The sequence below is a fragment of the Mytilus trossulus genome, chromosome 10, assembly GCF_036588685.1.
Source record: "Mytilus trossulus isolate FHL-02 chromosome 10, PNRI_Mtr1.1.1.hap1, whole genome shotgun sequence".
In the NCBI taxonomy this organism is placed as follows: Eukaryota; Metazoa; Mollusca; class Bivalvia; order Mytilida; family Mytilidae; genus Mytilus; species Mytilus trossulus.
Genome location: NC_086382.1, coordinates 3,741,003 through 3,753,804, shown reverse-complemented (window position 1 = coordinate 3,753,804; position 12,802 = coordinate 3,741,003). Strand labels below are relative to the sequence as shown.

The 12,802-nt window shown below is 32.6% G+C and overlaps 1 long non-coding RNA gene across 1 annotated transcript; it reads left to right on the top strand.

The window, feature by feature from the left end:
- Positions 1-1,501: 1,501 nt before the first annotated feature.
- LOC134686743 (uncharacterized) lies at positions 1,502-6,277 on the top strand. Its single transcript, XR_010101655.1, has 3 exons — positions 1,502-2,665; positions 5,377-5,467; positions 6,180-6,277. It is a non-coding gene; the product is annotated as an uncharacterized LOC134686743 (long non-coding RNA).
- The last annotated feature ends 6,525 nt before the right edge of the window (positions 6,278-12,802 follow it).

The window sequence follows — 12,802 nt, the reverse complement described above, 5'->3', positions numbered from 1 at the left end:
AAAATATATCCCTGTAATTGTCCATAAAGAGTAAAAATGCTTTTTTAAAGACATATCTAAGTAATTCTCTTTTTCTGAATTAAAATAAATAACTGTTCATTATTTCCTAATTTGTATAAATATATAAGCATTCCATTTCCTAAATTTCGATATCATAATTTAGCTCACAATAACTAAATAAGTATGAAAATTTTAATTTTCAGTGTTTCATTGAGATTTGGACTTCCAACAACTTGAATTTAACAATACTGCATTATTATAGGGTATGATTACAACATGAATAAGTTACTTACTTTTTTTTAAAATGTTTAAGAATTGAACACTAGCAAGTCAGTAGAACATTACCTATAAACTAGACATGGAACCCAATCACCATACCCCATCACTATATCCCATCACGATACCCAATTACCATACCCCATCACTATACCCCATCACCATACCCAATCACCATACCCCATCACTATATCCCATCACCATACCCAATCACAATACCAAAGCACATTCACTTAGCATGACACCCACAACCATTATATATATAACACTGTATGTATAGAATAAAAGGTAGTTTATACTGGCTTGCTAATGTTTTCTTCTTGGCTTTCTTTAATTATCCCCTCGCCCCACATAGCAACAGCTCTATGTATAGTTGACCTGGGACTGAGCTTCGGAGCAGGTTGGGTGGAATGAGGCAACGTCCAGGAACTGGAATTTTAAGAGCTCAGAGGTCTTGGAGGAGACTATGATCTGATGAAAGGGAGAGTAAGTCTCCAGGCACTTGTATTTAAGGGCAAGGAAGGGAGTAGGGAATAGCTAACCCAAAACAAGTCCAAGACTTATTTTTAAGGCATGGGGTTCCGGAAGGGTTATCCCATGGGGGTTCAGGGACTTGTTTTTATGGGATTGGGGGTTGGGGAGTATTACTGCATGGGAGTCCAGGATCTTGTTTTTAGGGATGGTGGTTGGGGAGGGTTACCCCATGGGAGTCCAGGGACTTGTTTTTATGGGATTGGGGGTTGGGGAGGATTACCGCATGGGAGTCCAGGATCTTGTTTTTAAGGGATGGTGGTTGGTGAGGGTTACCCCATGGGAGTCCAGGGACTTGTTTTTATGGGATTGGGGGTCAGGGAGGATTACCCCATGGGAGTCCAGGATCCTGTTTTTTTTAAAGGGATGGGGTCTGGGAGGGTTACCCCATGGGAGTCCAGGGACTTGTTTTTAAGGGATTGGGGGTCAGAGAGGGTTACCACCATGTGAGTCCAGGGACTTGTTTTTAATGGATGGGGGTCGGGAAGGGTTACCCCATGGGAATCCAGGTACTTGTTTTAAGGGATTGGGGGTCGGGTAGGGTTACCCAATGGGAGTCCAGGGACTTGTTTTTAAGGGTTTTGGGGCCAGGGAGGGTTACCCCATGGGAATCCAGGGACTTGTTTTAAGGGCGTGGGGTCAGGGAGGGTTAACCCATGAGAGTCCAGTGTATATAAGGTCTTGGAGGTCAGGGAGGGCTACCCCACGGCCTAGTGTAATAGAGATGAAGAAGTTGCTAGGTAAGGAGGGGAAGTAAGTAATGTGTTGGTGTTGTAATTTCACACTGTTCTGATACTGTATAGTTGCTTTAAAGATTGTGAAGTACAAATAACCCTGTACTTTTGGATGAAATGCATTATAAATTTCAAAATAATGAACACTTCCCTTTTCTGAATTTAAAGAAATAACACTTTCTTTTCTGGATTTTAAATAAATAATTCCTTTTCTAGTTTTCAGATAAATAACCATTCTTTCTTCTAAATTTAAATAAATAATTCTTCCTTTTTTAAAACTCAAATAATTTTTCCTTTTTAAATTATAAATAAATAAACCTTCCTATTTCAAAATTTAAATAAATAATCCTTCCTTTTTTAAAATTATAAATAAATAAACCTTCGTTTTTTTAAATTAAATTTGAATAAATAACCATTTCTTTTTTTAAATTTGAATAAATATTTAATAATCATTTCTTTTTCCAAATTTAAATAAATAACCTTCTTTTTTTCTAAATTTGAAATAATAACCCCTTTTTTTGTGTGCTGGTGGTGTTACCACAGGTTTGTGTATGCGTCTAGTGTGGTTGGGAGTCGAAGACTCTGACACTGCCGCTGGATAGCTTATATTCATAGGTGAAAAGAAAGCTGAGTGCGTAAGTCTTTCCTTCTAGTACATAGCCTCTACACTAACAAGGCTTCTACAGTGCCTCCCCGTGACAGCACACGGTAACTAGGATCTAGTGTCCTAGGCTTGACTGTAGAGGATCTCGGAGTAGCAAGGACCCTAGAGATGAAGTGTGTAGGCCGATCGACATGCGGACATCACTAGCACTCATCAACCTTGCCCCAGTTATGGGTTAAATAGCTGGCTGAATGATGGTCATCAACCTTGAAAGGATGTCTAGGAGAAGAAAACTCTTGATATGAAATTTTTGGTCGTATGACTCGTCAGCCTTGGTCTTCAATTGATTTAAAGGAAACAAAGCTTGAGTAAAGATTCTCTGGTTCTCCAGGTTTGGGATTGAGAAATATGTCAACAACCTATCCTTGTAAAAGGGAAGAATGATTATATACTGATTAATCTCCCATATGAGGAACATCACAACTGGGTCTGCATGAAGCTTTGACATTCAAAAGACAAGGTAAATTATGCATAAGGTACATGTAGCAGATGTCTTAAATCATTTCATTTGAGAAGTTATGATTTTGATGTATAAATTCACATTTGGATATAGTATTACATAATTCCACAAGATAATTAACATGGAGCACCAAAACAGTTCATTGATATTCTGTTTAAGGGTAGAAAAGGGATAAAGGAGTAGGTCCAGTAAGACCCCTTTTGGCCCCAAAATATAGCAGTTTTACAAAATGGTTAAAATGTAAACTTATAGTTATTCATTGGACAGTCACATAAATATTGGCTGTTTTTGACAATACAAAGCACATATATCGGGTACTATCACCATTAAGTCATGCTAAGTTACTGAAATTTTCATAATTCTAGCATTTTAGTTAAATTTTAGACGGTTTTCGTGTTAAACGGAAGTGGCCCCATTCGTGTTCATCCTTAATATTGAAATGCAAGTTGTATTTTATGATAATACATAACATATATAAAGGTTGAGGATGAACACGGATGCGGCCACTTTCATTTTTGACAAAAACCATTTGAAAAGTGACATTTTTTCGGCATATTTGGTAGATTTTTCAAATCGGATCGTTTTTAATGACTAAATCAATTAAAATCTTTCACATTTACTATTTGAATCAAATGAAATAGACACTTAAGGTGGTACCTAACACTACAGGGAGATAACTCTGTAAAGTCAGCTAAATGTTTTAATTACGTTGTGTTGTAAAAGGAATATTAAGCTTCTCAATGATCAAAAGTGGTGATGGTCAAATTGCTATATAACCAGTGCAATTTTTCTGACAAGACCGTTGGTTCAAAATTTTATAAATTTTTATATTTTTGTTAAAGTGTCAAAGTAAATACTTTGACAAAATTTTATGAAAATTAAACGAGCCAAATTAATTTTAGTGAAAGTGTTGGGTACCACCTTAAGTGTTTAAAAAGTGGTCAAAATCTTTCTTCAGATGAACCTGAAATTTGAGGCCAAAATTGGTCCTTACCGGACCTACTCCTTTCTAAGGGAGCAATCTAACCCTAACCAGGGAGGGTGGTAAAAAAAATTTCAACATCTTTAAAGTATGCATTTTTTTATTTATCAAATAAAACAGTCTGATATGTTTCAGTTATTTTCAATGCAAGTTTCTATATTAAACTTAACTATAATAGACTTGATCTTAATTTTTTTTTAAGAATGATTGAATCTTGTCTTGAAATCTGAAAATGGTTGATGTATACTTTTTAAGGGAGGGTAGGGGGTCTGAAAAAGTGTATATGTATACCCTGTTTTGTACACTTTGGAAAATGGTTGACAATTATTGATGACCCCTTTATATAATATCAACCCAACAAAATGTAGAATTTTAACAATGGTGCTCCTGAAAGAATAGGAAGGGTACACTGTTCCTGCTCCACAGGTCACAATTAACAGTTATGACCAAAATATGTATTACAAATAAGAATTCATAGGTGGAAAAAAAAAATCATGCATAAACTAAAAATAAAAAACTATAAAAATTCACAAGAATTAGCCTAGTAAATTAAGAAGTATATTATTATTATGCCATGATAATATGCATGTATATTTATTAGATAAAATGTTATGTATTAGTAAGTTATAAGTTATAATTTATTATAGTGACATGTGAATCATAACATACATCTAAACAATTACATGTATATATGTTCCAGACCGTATGGGTCTGGACTGTATGCATACTTTTTCAAAATACTCATACGGTCGGACCGTACGCGTACAGTCTGACTAATATTCAAAAGTTAGCAAAGTTTATTAGATACAAATGCATATAGCAGATCAACATAACTTAAATATCAAATTAATATAAAAAAAGTTCAATTGTAATTGAAATAAAAACTTTATATTTTACCTTTTTTTAATTCACTCTCATTAAAAATGTTAATCTCTGGTATTAAGCATGTCAATCAGTAATACATTAAAATTGTATTATGATCACTGAAATTAAAGATATCGAAAGTAAACATAAAGTGGGAGTTCAATTGATTGTTTTAGAATATTTAGCAACTTTACCAAAAAATACAAATACAAAAGAACATGCATAAACCATGTAAACTGCATACATGAAAATGCTAAAAATATTACGTTTCTTGAATTGTGTCACCTTGGGCGAGAGTACCAAAATAGGATTCAGGTGTACAATTAAACAAATACCAAATTTCAATTGTTCGTTTGTTCATTTTATCTATCTAATTGTAATAAATTATCAATAACAATTTGTAAAACTAAAAATAAAGATTGTTTCAATTTAACCCATATGATCAAATAACATGTATGGTCAGCTCGTACTCGACCGTATGCGTATACGCATACCGTCCGACCGAACGTGTATGGTCGGACCGTATGAGTATATGTATACGGTCCGGACTGTACGCGTACAGTCCAAATACTCATATGGTCTGGAACATATACATAGCAATTTGATATTTACACCTGGCCCATTGGACCTATATGTCACTTTAGCAATATTGTATCTTATTTAACTGCTATGATTAGATGTTAATTTATTGACTAAATTCCATATACATGTATAGATATCGAAATAAGATTGGTATAATTGCCAATGAGACAACTAACTCCACCAGAGACTAAAAGATATATAAGTTAACAACTATTGGTCAACATACGGCCTTCATTAAGTGTTTAAAACTATTACAGTTATGGATTCAATTTTTTTTCTTCAGTTATCCTGGATATTTTAAAAATACGTAAATGATTTACTGAAGGAAAATTGATGGAAAGTAGGACCTGGATGTAAAATAATACCAACTTAAGGTATGTATGTTGACGGTTACATTAAATCCTTGTTTCAAGGTAATATTAAAGATAATGAACATTCAATTTTATTACTTCTATAATAATACAATACCTTATTACAGATATAAAAATATGAAGATGTGGTATGATTGCAATTTTGAAAACTCTCCACAAGAAACCAAATGACATATAAATTAACAGCTATAGGTCACAATTCTGCCTTCAAAAATGAGTAAAACCCATACCACATAGTCAGCTATAAATGGGCTAAAAAATGAAAATTGTACAAAAAAATTAAAAAAAAATCGAAAACAAACTGCCTTATTCATGTCCAAAATAATGAACAAAACACAGCAACAAACATTAACCACTGAATTACAGGCACATACAGAGTGTGGCAGGATTAAACTAGCTTGAAGGCATATTGTCCATATCCATCAAATCTTTGGTTGAATGAAAAATTTCAATCCAATGGTGCCTGAAAAAATTGACATGTTTATTTTAAACAAATCTGAAGTAAAATATAAGTACAATGGCGGCATTTCATACTTAAGATGCAATAAGATTTAATACAATTCTGAACTGCTTTATATGAAGAATTTCTATAGCCTCTATCTCCTGGTTACCCCATATATGGATAAAATGTAAATATCTTCTGACATCAACATTTTTATATTATTTTGTGAATTTTAGTTTATGTTTTGAATGAAATGTTATTTTCTATTTGTAGACAAAGCGTGCTTGTTAATTTAAAAATCATCTGAAGCAGAGGAAGAATGGATTCTGTTGATCTGAGGAACTTGGAAACACTAATTGACAAACAAATATGTAGTACATGTATAATACAAATAAAAGAGAGAGATAGAAAGAAAGAGGGTGAGAGCCAGTTGTAAAGATTTATTCTTTTAAACCAGATATGTTGATTACATTCGAATTTCATAGGCCTACAGTTCCCCCTATATGGTCTTAGTTAATACATGTACTAGGTGTTTAATGTAAGACTTTGATTGCTAGGTGTTTAATGTAAGACTTTGATGTGACGTTTGAGAACAATCAGCTACCATTGGTTTAAATCTATTTTTATGCCCTTTCAGTTTGGGGGGGGGGGGGGGGGGGGGGGGGGGTTGTTTTACTCCTGTCCTTACGCTCTACTATCCTTTTATAGGTATATAGATATAAGAAGATGTGAAATTGGTGACAATGAGACAACTCTCATCCAATTTACATGTAGTATAGATAACTACTCCTTGAGTTTAATGAGTTATCTCCCATATTTGTAGGTACTTTTGATATTTTGATAGTTCATGATAAGGCTAATGCAAATAGAAGATTTAACTTGTTTTTGAATTTAACAAACTGAGCATAAGTTGTGAGGAATGGAAACTAGCAGGCCGAGTTTTAGGGTAAAGGGGAGGGAATACACTTTTGTATCTCTTCATATGAGCTAGTTTTGTTAACTGTATGGAAGGCCTGCAATAAATTGGAATGTATTAGTTTTATATATATTTGTTATATATTTGTTGTTAGATATGCTATATAAGATGTAAATAAAGTAAGATGACAGTATTGTAGTTCTGTAAAAAAATTGGCTTGTAAACAGGTCTAGATAATGCATTAAGTGGTTTGGTCTGACATTGGGATTTCAAACTATATTTACGTCGTTATCATCTACAAAAGTGCTTCCATTCTCAATATTATCTAATATTAAACACCCCTTCCTCCCAATTATGACTTCACCTTAAGTTTAATGAGTTATCTCCCATATTTGTAGGATCTTTCAGTTTGGTAACAGTTTTTCATAAGGCTAAAACAAATAGGAGACAACTCTTGTTTTTTGTAGAAAAGAAGATTTAACTTGTTTTAAAATTTAATGGTAAATCCTGTGACTTCAAATTTTTTTAGATTTAAAATATTTAACACCCTGTCTATGAAATTGAACATTGCTCCTCTTGATTTTTGTAAGTGAATTCTTTTGCAATAGTTTAAAACCAATGTCAAATAGTATTTCATATTTGCATTAGAAGGAATGGTATATTTTATAGAATGCTAGTATTGTTTTACTTGTATGTTTAGTAGTCACAAAAAATGTCATATATTATTTGTTTTACTATTTACTATTATCAAGTGGAATAAAATGAACTAATTTCCCTGCTTGCTAGTTTATAACGATTGTAAAGTTGAAATTTCTGTAACAATTAAACACCTATGATTCTTCCCTACAATGTATGAGGTTTTTTTTAAAGCAGGATGTATTTTTTTTCAATATTGCCATATTCATATGTCTTAAGTAACAGTATTATATTAGGTGATTGCTACATGAATCATTACTCATTTTAATAAATAACATATTTAGTTGGAACTTTTTTATGTTTCTTTAAAATATTATTAAAATAATATTTTGTTCCGCTTTTTAGAAATAATCTAAGTGTTTCAGTTATTTTGAGAGGAAGAGTTTTGAGTTTAAGGGAGCTCGCTTCTCAGTTTCAAAGTAATTAACTTTTCAAAACACTAGTTTATATTGATAAGGAATTAATAAAGGAATCCAAAAAGCAAAAAAAATATATAGGTCACCGTGCTTGTTTTCGAGATATGAGCCATTGAAATTTTGGCGGGAAAATATTCTCTCTTGACTTTTTATAGCTTTATCATTGACAAGTTAAAGTTCTACAAAACTGTTAAAAGTAATTAAAATTTTATAAGAACTTTACAGATGGCTTATCATTATACATGTTAAAGAATTTCAAAAAGAAAAATGGGGGTCACCGGACAAATTTTTTCAAGGCATTTAAATGGATAAAACCAGAGGATTCCGAAAATCTGACAAAAAGTCCAAAACATGACAAGCCAGCTTCCTTAAATCCCTGGCTGGGTCAGACCACACATGACTGAAAGCTGGTATTTACTTGTAATAATATTTCAAGTTATATTTATCCCTTTATGGTAAAGTCATTCCATAGATATGAGAAGATGTGGTATGAGTGCCAATAAGACTATGAGAAGATGTGTTATGAGTGCCAATGAGACAACTCTCCATCTGCTGAATTTTGTTTAGGGGTATGGTGATTCCTGTTGATTTTGAGGTTCACTTTTAATTCAATGGTAATCATTTCGAAGTGGGTTTTTTTCGCTTTTTTTTTTACATAGATCAGGCCATAATGGTTTCTGCATTTGAAATTGTATCATGTTTTGTTAACACCTACAGCATGAAAGATGTACCTACTAATTTGTACTATTAGTATATAGTAATAACATTGTCTGTCATTTGACCCTTGTGTAACCTCGGATCAAGAATATCATGACCTGTTGTTTTGTGCACAATATATAACTTTAAAATGAAGGTACATTGTCTTAAGACAATAATCAACATTTGATTGTTATTTCAAAGCTATGTGGAGGTAATCTGACTAGCATTTGTATGACATAAATGTGACATTTTTCATGCAAAGACTTGCAAGGCAAAAATAAAAAGATACCTTTAGTAATTATCGTTTATTGGGAAAGACTGTACTTTGAGATTTTCATAGCTTTTTTTTTTTTTTTTTACTCTATTGTTGAGTTACTGTCACATTGTATTTATTCAAAAGTCGACATCTTCTTTGAGCATTTTGAAAGCCTTCAAGGAAACCAACTATAACTGGACTACTTAGTACATTTGAACTTGTATAAAAGAAATATTTCACTTCTTACCACAGGAAACTTTGATGCAAATGTTTTTTATCTTATTATTGTGGTTACAGTTTTTCATTGGTTATTTTATAAACATAATATAACTTATCAGTAATAGCATTGGATACTTGATTACATGTATGGGAAGTTAAGTCGCCATCTATGTTTAGGGTTCACAGATACTATACCTCCCATTTAGGTATAGTAACGTCCCCACCATACATATCAAGTATCTGCTAGTACTGGTATGAACAGAGGGAGATAGATCACTCAGTTGGACCCTGACCGTCAGACCAAGGGTGACTTGGTCAGACTGCGACCGAGTCGTGGTCTTAACCTTTTCTTTGTACCATGCATAAACTGAGTGAGATCGATCACTCAGTTGGACCGTGACCAAGGGCGACTTGGTCAGACTGTGTACCATGTATCGCCTTTACTGGTACAAGTTTGGCAGAGCCCCGTGGCTATGTCAATATGTTTTTATCCAAATTTTAATTGGGGGAAGTTTTTATCTTTTTATCCATATTTTAACTGGGGATGTTTTTAATTTTTATCCAAAATTTAATTTGGGGAAGTTTTTATCTTTTTATCCATATTTTAATTGGAGATGTTTTTATCTTTTAATCCAATTTTTATTGGGGATTTATTTTATCTTTTATTCAAATTTTTATTGGGTTTTATCCATATTTTAATTGGGGATGTTTTTATCTTTTATTTAAATTTTAATTGGGGATGTTTTAATTTTTATCCATATTTTAATTGGGGATGTTTTTATCTTTTATTTAAATTTTAATTGGGGATGTTTTAATTTTTATCCATATTTTAATTGGGGATGTTTTTATCTTTTATTCAAATTTTAATTGGGGATGTTTTTAATTTTTTATCTAAATTTTAATTGGGGATGTTTTTATCTTTTATTCAAATTTTAATTGGGAATGTTTTTAATTTTTTATCTAAATTTTAATTGGGAATGTTTTTATCTTTTATTCAAATTTTAATTGGGGGTGTTTTTAACTTTTTATTGAAATTTTAATTGGGGATGGTTTTTTTTAATTTGTAAAATGGGTCAGGTTTTTCATATTGGCTGTATAAGTCATGCTTTTGTCAAATCAGAGACTCTAAAATTGGTACTCCGAAAGGAAGAGACGGGTGGTCACTGCGGCCATTTGTTTCGGTGAACTAGCACCTTAAAGTCCAGATAACCCTCAGGTCAGCTGGCTAGTACATTAGCAGACAGGTACTTTTGTACCATTTGGCATTTTTATCACTTTTGGCAATTTTTGCTTTCAATTAGACTATTTTTTTTCATTTTTAAATATTTTTTACACCTTTCAATTAAATATATATTTTGGCTGCAAAATGGTTATCCAAGGATAATTTCTTTAAATGAAATTTACATCACACATTTTGGCTTATTGTAACTTTGGCTGTTACCTTAATTTTGAAAATAATGATAACCATTTGATATTGAAATAAAAACTACAACTCAAAATTAGCTCAATATTAAAAAAAACATGAAAAGTTTAGATCTTCTTTTCAGTATTGAAATTTTTCATTCTTCCATGCCTGGTACTTCATGATTAAAATCTTTTCATTAACTAACACTTTCATTGGGATATTTAACACACAGAGTAGGCCAATATAGGTGGTTAAGGTTGATATGGATAAGAAAGAAATGGAGGGAGGATGAGGGTAAATAATGCGAGTGGTATGTATGGATATATGTTCTATAGGGAGAAAAAGGAAAAAATTGAGTAGATGAGGGTTATATTGAGAGTTGTATGTAAAGTAGTTGGGGAGAGAATGTTAATTTCTTTATAAGGGCTTGATGTACTGGTCTAATGGAAGTGCAGTTTTCTTTTTCCTTTTGTGTAGTTCTTATTTTCTTCAAAAATCTGGAGTAAACATTTTAACTTCTAAAAGTACTGCTGTCAAAAATTAACAAGTTAACAGCCTTTCTTGTTACTGATTATGTGCTGCTTATATATAAACATTGTAGCACTTCTCAGTGACTAGATAGGGTTGCAGCTTTTCATCAATTTTAACAGCATTAACTTAGTTATAATTGCAGTGATCAACACACTTACACTTAATTAATGTTTCTTTCATTCTGAGAAAATTTGCTTTCAAGTCTTAATTTTTATAAATTTGTTGGTCTAATGTTTCTTCTGTATCTTTGCTGTCAAGTTTGTAGATTATTCTCATGTGGTTTTTATCAGTCTTAGAATGCAGTATTAATGTGTGCAGGGTGTATGTATCTAACATTTAATGGTTAATTTCCAACAGTCCAATCAAGTCTGTATTTAAATATGTGTTTTATTTTACCAGTTACTAACAAAATACAAAATGGGTCCCTATGACACTCTTTATTGTCATACATCGTTTTATATCCAAGCCTCTTTTAAACTATTTGAAAACAGCCTTTGTGGTCCTGTCAGTGTTTCAAGCACAGCAAAGTGGAACTAGACTCTTAAATTTGTATATACTGATTAGTACGCTAAGTATACTGCATTAAGCATGATAAGAAAGAAAAACAGCTAAAACTAGTGCTTGGAGTCGAAATATTGACTCTGGGATATGATGACACATTTCCATTCGGATTTTCACCTTGTGAACTAACATGTTCTCTACAATTACTAAGCAAAAGTTAACCAAAGGTCCTTGTTGGGGCATCTTGTTAAAAAAAAATACGTCTGATGACCTGGCCTGCCAACCAAGATGGCTGCTATGACTAAAAATGAAAAAGGGGTAAAATGTAGATTTTGGCATATATCTCTGAAACCAAAACATTTAGAGCAAATCTGACAAAGGGGTTAACATGTTCATCAGGTCAAGCCTTAAAATTCAGACAAATAAGACAACCCATTGTTGGGTTGCTGCCCCTGAATTGGTATTTTTGTTGTTGCCATTTTTGATTATTATCTTGTATGTTATTATAGATAGAGATAAACCGTAAACAGCAATAATGTTCAGTAAAGTAAGATCTACAAATAATTCAACAGGACAAAAAATGGTAAAATTGACTACAAAGGACAATTACTCATGAAGGGGTCAACTGCCCAGTTTGGTCATTTGACTTATTTGTAGATCTGACTTTGCTGAACATTATTGTTGTTAACAGTTTATCTCTATCTATAACATAAACAACACGAATGTGTCAATTGTACACGGATGCCCCATCGGCACTATCATTTTATATGTTTTATGGACCGTGAGAATGGGGGGAAATCTCTAATTTGGCATTAAGATCATAAAGAACATATCACAGGGAACATGTGTTCTAAGTTTCAAGTTAATTGGACGTCCGAACGGACGCACAGACCAGAAAACATAATGCCCATAAACGGGGCATAAAAACGGCAAAATTTCCTTAACATTACCAATTAGGGAAAAGCAACCCAACAACCAGTTGTCCGATTGATCTGAAAATTTCAGTGCAGATCGGTCTAGACTTGGTATTTGTTTTACCCATTTGCTCTAAATGTAATTTTTGGGCTTTTTTTTTAGGGTGGTTCGGGTGCCTGAAACGGGAGAAGCTTTTTCCAGCATTACAATCTATAATAAAAAAATAAAAAATGTAACAGAAATGCGGTTTTTTGCATTAACTAGCCTAGTAAGTAACAAATCAAGTTTCAATATTAAAGTTTGCTCATTGTTGAAGGCCGTACGGTGACCTATAGTTGTTAA